This window comes from Macrobrachium rosenbergii, chromosome 8, assembly GCF_040412425.1.
Source record: "Macrobrachium rosenbergii isolate ZJJX-2024 chromosome 8, ASM4041242v1, whole genome shotgun sequence".
NCBI lineage: Eukaryota > Metazoa > Arthropoda > Malacostraca > Decapoda > Palaemonidae > Macrobrachium > Macrobrachium rosenbergii.
Genome location: NC_089748.1, coordinates 50,183,195 through 50,193,471, shown reverse-complemented (window position 1 = coordinate 50,193,471; position 10,277 = coordinate 50,183,195).

The following is a 10,277-nucleotide window of genomic DNA, read 5'->3' as shown; positions in this document are numbered from 1 at the left end:
CTTTGGTTAATTCCGCCAATTCTGAGACTAGAATGGATGCTTTCAACCCAGACTCGGCTCGTATGTTTGGGCTGCTAATCCACCAACCTGTTTGGCCCAGATGCCCTTGATAGAAATTACCATCGACCTCAGTTTATTGTGAAATACTGGAATGGAGACAATTGGGATCTTCCTTCGACACTTCTGGATTTTGCATAAATATATAAACCTCCTGGACAATTGCCTTGTTTTGGTTAATGATCCCCTTGAATCAAGACAATTGTGGGAAAATGGTATTCTCTCTCTCGTCCTTCTCTTTCTCTATCAGCCCATACAGACACAAAATTTTTTCATATATATATATATATATATATATATATATATATATATATATATATATATATATATATATATATATATAAATTTCTGACTCACATCAAGATCAGAACAAGGTCTTCCAATTGAAGGTAAGGGCGCGCCCACTATGCCTAGTGGGCAGCGCCTCCCTGTTTTCAGCTGAAAGACCCAAGTTCGATCCTGTGCAGTCAGAAATTTATTTCTACTCCACACGTGATTTGTGTTGATTATTTTCTATATATATATATATATATATATATATATATATATATATATATATATATATATAATATATATATATATATATATATATATATGTTTATATATACATGGATATATATATCTATATATATATATATATTACATTATATATGTGTATTAGTTTGAGTGTATATGTGTTCATTCACACGCTTGTAACTGTGTGCGTATGCAATGAGGTATTGATGGATAGAGCCATTCTCCGAAACTGTTTTTATTTTTATCTATAAGCTTTCCAATGAAATAAAAAAAAAACCCTTTGTAGATGGTTGTGTATAAAAAAAAGATGTTGCAATGCAAATACTTTAATACGTGTAATTCGGGTGAACCTAAAAATATAGGTGATATCTTTTATAAACATTTTACCTTTTACTCGAGTGAGAAAAACTTCCCTGTCAAGAGTATTAAATCACAATAGACTCAATTACTGATCATGGAAAATGACCAAGAGGTATATTTTCTGACAGTGCCCTGTATCATAAATATCACTGTGAGATGTAAGAAATTACAAATATATATATATATATATATATATATATATATATATATATATATATATATATATGTGTGTGTGTGTGTGTGTGTGTGTGTACATATACTGTATATATACATATATTAATATTATTGTAAAGTAAATATATATATATATATATATATATATATATATATATATATATATATATATATATAAAATTTACTGTATACATACATGTATTAGTACTGTAAAGTAAATGATTTGAAACACTGAAGAACTTTACAAGGATATATTTTTTTTATCTTTAAATGACGTGCAGACTTGCAGGTAGAGGAAACGCGTCTTTTCATATTCTCTGAATTATTAACTAAAATCTCAGCGACTCCTGTGAGTCATGAAAGATAGATAAAGCGCAAATTCACCCAATAAATAAAATCTTACGACTGGACATGTTCCTCTTCTGCTTCCTAAGCCCTTGCGCTTGGGATGTTGACCATCCACCCTCCAATCATCAAACATACCAAATTGCAGCCCTCTAGCATCAGTAGTTTTTATTTTACTTAGGATAAAGTTGGCTATAACCGTGCATATGGCAGCAATATAGGCCAGGCCACCACCGGGCCGTAGTTAAAGTTTCATGGGCCGCGGCTCACACTGCATTATACCGAGACCACCGAAGGATAGATCTATTTTCGGTGGCCTTGATTATACGCTGTATAGAAAACTCGACTGCGCCGAAGAAACTTCGGCGCATTTTTTTTACTTTTTTTTTGCATATTACTAAATATTATTTTCAGGGAAAAACGATTATGTTAATAAGATTATTTTTTTTCCCAAAATTAGCAAAAATTTCTTGTGGAACAAAACTAAAAGTCAATTGACTTGCAAAGTCGACCAGAATATTGTCAGGCGATCAAGACCTATTTTAATTCATTCTAATTCAACTAGGAACGCATTTTTTTCATTTAGAATAAAATTATAGCGAACAGAATTTTTCAGCAAAGATTAAACCAGGAAATTCTAAAAGTAGCAAGTGCCAAAATGTAATCAGAATACTTTCGTTCACACACACACACACACACACACACACACACACACACACATATATATATATATATATATATATATATATATATATATATATATATATATATATATATATATATATATATATGTACACATACACATACAATATATCATATATAGGTATCAAGAAGTCAGGATGCTAGGTATCAAAGGCAGACAAAGGCTGTTTACATAAACTCTTTATGAATAAGCTCTGCTTTTCCTTTTGAGTTGGTTAGGGTTTTTTTTTATTATTATTATTATTATTGGTTGCATTTTATATATATATATATACATATGTGTATGTATTTATTTAGTGTATACGTGTGTGTATATATATTATATATATGTGTGCGTGTGTATATGTATGTATATATATATATGTATGTCAGTGTACATTTACCTTTCTGCCTGTGCGTGTGCACGTGTGAGTGAGTGCCTCTGCATTCCGTGTACACATGTAAGGTAAAATAGATAAAAATCTTACCGCAATGAAAGCCGTATCATTCGCGAATATTATTCTCCAATGCATCTACGATCGCCTTCAAAAAAACAAAAATAATTGAAGAATATTTTTGTCTCAGCCAGCCTCCATATAACCATCCCTTTGTTCTCCTACGTTTCCGTAATGTTTCTCTGATATTACCATCCACCTTCTGTATCAACCATCCTCTTTAACCTTATAAGCCAGGTACCTGTTTCTCTCTCTCTCTCTCTCTCTCTCTCTCCTAATATATCACTAAGACGAGAGAGGCTGGCGACAAACCAGGGACGTCACATTTATTTATGTGAGTCGTGTTACGGTGCTGAAATAATTCGGGAATGACTTACAAAGGGGACTGGAATATGTGTATTTGGGGATTAGGACTCTGGTATTTTTAAAGTGATTGAGAGAGTTGAACAGTTTTTGTATCTGAATTTGGGAGAAAAATATTGGTCAGTGCCAGAAATGAGAGAGAGAGAGAGAGAGAGAGAGAGAGAGAGAGAGAGAGAGAGAGAGAGAGAGAGAGAGAATAATTATTTAATATGGATATGAGAGAAAATATTTACTACCAAAAATAAGATCCACAACATTTCAACATAAAATGAAAATTTTTTACAAGAGAAAAAATCGATAATTTTAATCAAAATAAGCATAGAAGAACTTAGCAATTTAAAAGCCAACTTAGTAATAGAGGAATGAAAACAACATTTTTCATTACTTGTTACCCCAATGGCATTAAAAAAAAAAAAAAAGTAAATAAGCAAAATTCTTTGACGGAGAGACAAAATCTGGTGATCAAGAGCCAAGGCGATAGAAAATGAATTTATTGGAGAGGAGCCTTTGCCATGGGAAGGGGACAAGTGTCAAAGCCTGCAAATTTTCTGTTTTTGCAGCCGAAGAGCAAAAAGGGATTCGTCCCCAAGGATACATCTCTTCCCCTCAGAGATATCATATGAAATGGAAAATGTTGATGGTTCTAATTTCTCTCTCTCTCTCTCTCTCTCTCTCTCTCTCTCTCTCTCTCTCTCTCTCTCTCTCTCTCTCTCTCTCTCTCTCTGTTTATTCTAAATCACGCTTACATATACACAGATATAGACTTTTGATAAGTTTATTAAAACGTTATTGAAAATATTCATGAAAAGAATGATTAATACTACGTAATTGTCCTTGTTGAAGGAGGAGGAGCTGGACAAAATATATGTGGATAATTAAGACAGGAATGAGAATAGAACTAAAAGGAGAATTGACACTGAAAAGATAATAGAGTTTAAAGGACAGTTTTTCATACAAAAAGATATTTTGCAGTGATAACCTTCAGGTTCAGTGGATTCAAGTTGTATGAGATTTACCATATCCCAGTGCTTAGATAAAAAACAAGATATTAAATAAAACAAGAGAGAGAGAGAGAAACTGTCTCTCAAGTTGTTCCCCCATAAGGCATAGCATACCATGCAAACTTCAATCAGCATGCATAAGCAAATACAGTTCGCTTTTAGGGTAATAAGCAATTTCTCCATAAGGCTTCTCACTCGATTAACTAATGAGTTCCCATCAACTTTTCGGGAAATAAACTTTTCCCTAAGGCTTTGATGGATGAAGCCACATGCTTGAACTTCCCTGCATATTGGCTGAGCAAATGTTAACAGGTTTGCTTTTTCAGACTGAAAAAAGGGGGTAGCCCCTCTCTGTACACGAGTGATAACAGATTCTTCGTAAACTAAATGCAGTAGATCTGCAGTTTAATTGGGGTTTTCTTTCATTACGTTTTTCCTCTTATTTCTTCTTTACTTCAGTTGATAAGTTATGAAATCTGTCATTTTTATTATGAGAGAATGCTAAAATCGTGTTAACATGACTTGATAATAAAATTGTACCCTTTTCTTGCTCATTTAATTATATTTAATTATATTATCTTAGAGATGCTTTCTCAAAGGAGACATATTCCTTTGTGTTCTTGTCTTCAAGGGAAGGCAAATATAATGCATTCTTATTTGCAATAGAATAAGGCAGGAAGGAGCCTCGACCAATGTTTATGGCATTCCAGGCACGCAGAGAAGTGAAATGTTCCTACCTTCTGTATGTGGTACAGGGAACTAAAACGGTGCGTGGAAAATAAACCTTCAAAATTGATCTTTATGTAAACTACAGAATATTTATTTTATTAGCAGGGAAACGAGATACCTTCTTGAATTAATGCTTTTACTCGCTTATATGTTGGTTACCTGAATTGAAGAATGAATGGGGTATGTAGAAATCTTCTCTCTCTCTCTCTCTCTCTCTCTCTCTCTCTCTCTCTCTCTCTCATACATACATACATACATACACACACACATAAATGGAACGCTGACATACACACACACATACATACATACATACACACAAATGGAACGCTGACATACACACACACACATACATACATACATACACACAAATGGAACGCTGACATACACACACACACACACACACACTCACACGCAAACAGAACGCTGACATACACACACACACAAACGGAACGCTGACAGCGACACAGCAAAACCAGACCCAGCCTTGTCTGCAGCAAAGCAAAATATCGCACACGTCAAACTTGCCATGCAAACTTGATTAAATATTATGCATAAGCAAATAGTCCGCTTTTAGGCTAATAAGTATTTGCTCTGTTAGGTTTCTTACTCGATTAACTAATGAGTTCCTATCAGCCTTTCGGGATTTTTTTTTTTAACTCATGGCCGGGTCTGGTGGCTAAAGCCACATATAGAACTTCCTGAAAATTCGCAAACTAAATATTAACAGGTTTGCTTTTTCAGAGTGATAAAGGTGTTCCCTCTGTGTGTGTGTGTGTGTGCGTGTGCGTGCGTGCGTACGCGCTCACGCGATAATAGCCCTCCTGGACTCGTGCAGTTTACTTACATTCCTTGCTTAACAAATTTTTATTTATTTTTTTTTTTTTTCCTTGAAATTTGTACTGTACATTCCTGCTTAAATGTTACGGTATTTGTAACAACTTTTCGTTAGTAACACAAATCCTTAAAGAAAGTTGCCTCCGTTTTTTAACCTAAAGAAATAAAAGAAAAGCCAGATATCAACAACATTCGGGAGAAAGAGATAGAGAGAAAGAGAGAAAACAGACTCCCCTTAAATACAGCAAGTCGCTTTTTGTGCTAAATACTTGATAATATCAAGCTTGATAATTTGCCTAAGTGTTTCCTTACATTTATACCCATGCCCTTTAAACCAATTACATCCCATTTGTATCAAAAATTACTCTTTCAAAAAATAGATAAGACCCATGGAATATTATAAGAGGAAAGAGAGGAAAAAAATGGGTGTAAAAAATAGGTCTTACACAGACGTAAGTAATAAAATGGGATTCGATACTACCTTTCCAAGATTAATAGAAATATAAAAAAAAAAAAATACGCCAACTGTTTCATACCGTTGACGGAGAACTCGAAGGAAAATAAGAGGCTAAAAAAAAAAAAAAAAAAAAATATGCATTCTAATTTGTTTGCGTAAAGACACTGGAGAGATCATAAGTTTAATTAAAGTTGAAAAGAAAAGTTAAAATTATGGTAGAAAGGGCAAGGAGTGGCGCATATTGCGAAACTTTCACTCTTTTCATATTGCCCTTTGCTTTATTAAGCCGCAAGTAAAACTTGAAAATATCTGATTTGCATATTATTGCTTATGGAACAGAGGCATTTGGACGGAGAAAATAGGTCTGCTCTCCGTTAATGACGTTTCCCCAGGCCGTTGCCGGAAAACATCAACTTGCTTTCGTAATACACTCGCCAGGGTTTTAATACTGTATTAAAAATATCTTGCAAGGTAATAACAAAGATAAGATCTGACTATCGGCAAGTGAAATGCCTGAAAATGGTGTAATACATTACTAAAATGTATTTCTCCATTTTCCAGTATTTCAGTTTCTGATATTCAGATTTTATCTTTGTTGATATTTTGCTAAATATTTTGCTTACGGTGTAGCTCAAATTCCTTCAGAATCTTACATTTTTATTTGTAATACGAATCGAGCTCTGTGAGGTGGTCATTTAATTCTTTTATTTTTCAATTCTTTTGTTGCGTCGGAACGACAGCCTTATATATTTTGAAGATAAATTCAGAGATAGTTTTTTCCAGGTGTGCCACAAAAGCTACTTAGAAAGATAAATTCAGAGACATTTTTTCCAGATGCGTTACAAAAGCTACTTAGAGTGTAAAGAATGCTGGCTTTCCCCTTCCTTGTGAATGATATGCAAACATTCACGATTTTCCTCTCTCGATAACATCACAATTCTGAATGACTGTTGTGTCTTCCGTGGTAAGACATCATCTCGAAAATGACGATCAGATTACTTCGAATTTTGTAAGACATTTTATGGGTTGATGAAGTATCTGTTGGTTATATATATTTTAATATTTGATGCCCGTTCAGATATTGTGCTTGCTGGAGTTAAAAAATATATATATATATAACTTCATTTTGGCTAATACGGGTCATTTGCGAACATGAAACAATTACTCAACTTTATCATTTATTTGGCTATGTCCTAAAATACTTTTGTGCAATATTTGTTAGAATAATAATAATAATAATAATAATAATAATAATAATAATAATAATAAAAAGACACAGAAATGATTAATTCAGGTTCACAAAATTGTGTTTTCAACATAGATAATCCACCATTTCAAGCGATGAATTTCTTTTTACTTCATAAAAATGTTCCCCGACTGATTTGACAAAAATGCCTGGACGAATTGCTTTTACACGGAAATTAGAGGATTCAGGGGACCAAATCCATAGAGAAATGAAGCATACTTTTAACGAATGAAGTTTTTAAATCCAAGAGCTGCAGCATTTTTTCCCATTTGTGTTTAGAAGCTTACAAAAGCACTTGGTAATACTTTTAACCATCATGAGCTGGATGCCGGAAAAAATTTCAAAAAAAAAAAAAAAAAAAGGGAGTGTGTCCGAAAACTTTATATTTTTGTTTCCTGGCTAAAAGCATTAGCTGTGACTGAAATATTGATGCCGGGAAGTAATTATAAAAAAACCAGAGTCCAACTTGATTAAAGGAGACGTTAATCAATCAGTGAATAGACCAGACCTTCAATTATATTTATAATTCAGAGGCTTTCTAAAGAAAGAATCACAATTTTATGTGCGGTTATTCGACTGATTTTTCACTCGCATGTGTAACTCTTATGCTCATTTACCAAATATCCTTGAAAATACAAAGTATAAATGTATACTCGCATACACTTGTAAATATTAAAATTAAGCTCATTTTACTAAAGGGGGTAACTCGAAAGCAAACAGTAAGCAACGATCACTGTCACTGTCTCGTTTAAACTGCTAAATCGTGGATGAACACCGGGTGCACAAAACCTACACCACTTTCCGCTTTATACACCTACACAGAAGGCTCACCAGTTATGTCGATTTTCCTCCACATACCAAACCATTCAATTATATCTTACGGGCATTTTCTCACTTTCAGGATATTAAGGACCCACCTTTCCTATGCGTGTCTAAGCGGTTGTATCGGCCCTTTCTAGGTCTTCACAGACAACTTGCAATCAGCTGGGAGCCAACTGAAAAGTGGAGAACCTATCTGAAGATCATATACAGGTAAGCAGACCTCCTGAGGTCTGAACATCTCATCTCCTGGATTTCTAAAATAGAATTTTTGGCTGTTTAGAGATTTTTTTTTTTTCTTCAATAAAAATCATCTGTTAGATTTAGAAAGGAAAACCGTTTTTCTTGTTATTTCAATGAATTTCTTGAAAATTAAGCAAACGGGGTACGTGGTAAGAAGATTAATAATATTAAACATATATATCAAAGACCTCAATTAAAAGTATGATTTTTTTCAATCAGATGGAATTTTACTAAACAATACTTTTTACAAAAATTTTCTTTTCAATTTTAATGTTTAAACAAATACTTCTAAAAGCAAAAAATTCCAGTGAAAAGACGGCTATCATGAAATTTACAATAATCTAGCAAACCAAGTAATAACTCTACAAAAAAAAAACTTCCCAATAAAATTCCAAAAGAGAATAAATAAACCTCACCATGAAAGAGTCGAAGACAGAGAAAAATAATAATAATCTAGTGTTAAGCGATGTCGTATATTTCCGGCCAAGATACCCACATCCTATATAATGTCAAAAGAGAAAAAAGGAGAGACAATATTGCGTTCTCTGGAAATTACTGTTAAATTAACAGCGCTTAGATTAAGTGGAGGAGAAATATAGTGTCGCTTTAGCGAAGGCGGTTGGAAGTCAGGGGACACAGCAGTCAAGAAATATTGCAAGGTCTCTCTCTCCTTTTGTTGGAGAAATGAGAAACATTACATGGACTCTCCTGTTATGAGAAAAATGAAACTCGTTACGTGCAAGGGTTCAGAGGTATTTGATTTCCCCAGACGCATTCAAGGCTAATCAAGACAAAGAACATTTTTTTTCAACTGACCATATTTCATGAATGACAATGTTGTTTTTATTAGTCATATATATATATATATATATATATATATATATATATATATGTGTGTGTGTGTGTGTGTGTGTGTGTGTGTGTTTATATATACGCACATATAAACAATTATTTTGTATGAAATTTGTATTCAGTAAACGTATATGGTATGTATATACCTGAATACAATATCAAAGTTTTGTCTGAATTATCTATTACTCCTTTCCACCTCCAAACTTGAACACAAAATGACGAACTTGCTCCGTGTATTTCATGGTTAAATTTTCTTTATTAACTCATGATTTTTATTTACCAACATAGCTCATCAGTTGAAGTAAGCTTTGACGTTTTTAGAGAGCATCATTGGAAACAATACTGAAGAATTTGAGGTGACTTGTATTACTTTGCTTCGATTTTATTTTCTGTTGTTTTCCTCTTCAAAGTCTTTTCATCTTTTTGCGAAATTCTGACTAAAATTGATTATCTCAGGGGATGCAAATGCAGTTGCTATGTTTCTTTACTATTTACTGCTCTATAAATCAATGGGCGTAATTTTGACTGAAGTTTCCATAAACAACGATAACTGCCAAGAGATGCTTTAACCCTAAGCAAGATTGAACTAGCTAGCTATAAAGAGGTTAAAGATTAAATCTGGATAAGAATATAGTTCTATTATCCCATTCAGAATATAAAAAAATTTCTAAGCCTTTCAATAATAATGTGAGAGCTTTACCCATAAGACAACTTCAAAAAGCTACAGAACTGAATTTGCTAAAAAAAAAAAAAAAAAAAACATACAATATTCATCACCCTTAAGGATGAAATAGTAGTGTTTAGCGAGGCCACTTTGGCACTGAGAGGACACAGCTGAGAAGCATTACAAGTCCTCTCCACCTCCTGAGAGAAATGAGCCTCATCGTGTGTAATGTTTCTCAGACAGTTGATTTCCCCAGCTACGTCTTAGAGTAATCGAGGCTGAAGACGGGGCCACTCCTTGCCTGAGTAAGGCAGGTCCTCTGAAGCGGTGAAATAATGTGTCTTTAGCTTTTATTTATCAACATTCTCTCTCTCACACACACATTATTATATATATATATTACAAAAGTGAATGTTCGTATGCTTTTATGTTTATACGCAATAGAATTCCGAACCGCTTGACCTATCTAGACAAAATTGGC